Source organism: Amphimedon queenslandica, unplaced genomic scaffold, assembly GCF_000090795.2.
Source record: "Amphimedon queenslandica unplaced genomic scaffold, v1.1 AMPQUscaffold_13509, whole genome shotgun sequence".
Classification (NCBI taxonomy): domain Eukaryota; kingdom Metazoa; phylum Porifera; class Demospongiae; order Haplosclerida; family Niphatidae; genus Amphimedon; species Amphimedon queenslandica.
In genome coordinates, this window is record NW_003546255.1 from 419,814 (window position 1) to 421,282 (window position 1,469).

Sequence of the window (1,469 nt, forward strand, 5' to 3'; positions counted from 1 at the left end):
GGTATGCATAGAATAAATGAATAAAAAATAATAAATACAAACCTTCTTCTTCTGAAGCAGCATCAGTCTCTTCTTCTTTAAGAGGCCCTATAACAAAAGTAAGCATTAAACATATAGAGCTGAATATAGTGAGCAGTGAAACCTGGTTGAATAGGAGCAGTGGCTTCCTCATCTTTCATTGGAGTAGTATCTAAAATTCTAGATAGAGGAAAGGGTTATATATTATATACATACCATCAGATTTTTCCTCAACTTGATCAAATTCAGTCCCTTGAAATGGTGATTCTACATAAAAAGGAATCATGCATAATGAAGTAAGCATATGAATGCAATTATACCATCACAAGTGGAGAAAGTCACTGCAAAAATGAGAAAAACAGACAAGATAAGAAATCCCTTCATTATTATTCTCTGGTGCCGACTTGAACTATCTCTGTTGAGAGTGTAACCCTGCACTCTGGTTGCATTGCTATATATAACTACAGATGTTTGTGCATCATTATCTGATGCAAAACAATAACACTTTGTTGCGTATATGTACTACATACATGTAGTATATAGGTACACAAATATCAGTGTTTTTATTGAAGTGTACCACAATAGGAAAGAAAACATTGAAATGATTGTTAATTTAAGAAATAAGTTTAGAACACTATCTTTGCCTATTGTGCTAATTATTGAAAGCATCCAATCAAAGCAAACAAATAATGTGTATGTTTATTGCTACAAGAACAAAGTTTATTTTAAAAGCAACTTTCAGTCTCAATTTCAATAATAAACAAAACAGTTAAAATCAACACACAGTCAATATTGAATAACAACAACATTGAATAATTACTTCACATGTTAGAATCTATAAGTTCTGTGAATGATATATGCATTCATGATTTCAACAGAGTTGGTTACATTCTCTCTTTTTCTGCTGTAACTGGATCAATTAGCAACTTCTGGTGAAGTTTAATTGGGTACAGACTATGAATATAGTTTAAAACCATGGCAACTATAAATCATATACTGACAAAGTGACATTCATAGTCTGTTGCCACACAATGATGAGGTTTAGGGGAATCCACCATATAAAGTTACATGCAACTTTTATAGTACATACATGCATAACACAATAAATTCAGTACAGATCCGGGCTCCAGCAAGCTTTTTCACTCCAAGAATTTCAGGACTGCTAGTATGAGCTTTGATAAGGTATAAGAAATGAGAATTTTTAGTATAAATATGTAGATCTATTATATAGGTAGTCACTATTAGACATGATCTTAAAGTGACATCATTTATCTTTGATGCACTCAATTCTTTTGTAACACAGGCTGTACTAGCAGATAGTGACATCAATAACATCACTGGGCTCAATGGAACTACTAGTAGTGATAAAAGGAAAAGAAAAGAAACTATTGTGATAAGCGTTTTTGGTTCCTTGTATTTTATTGCCTCTTTGATGCATTTTATTATATTTG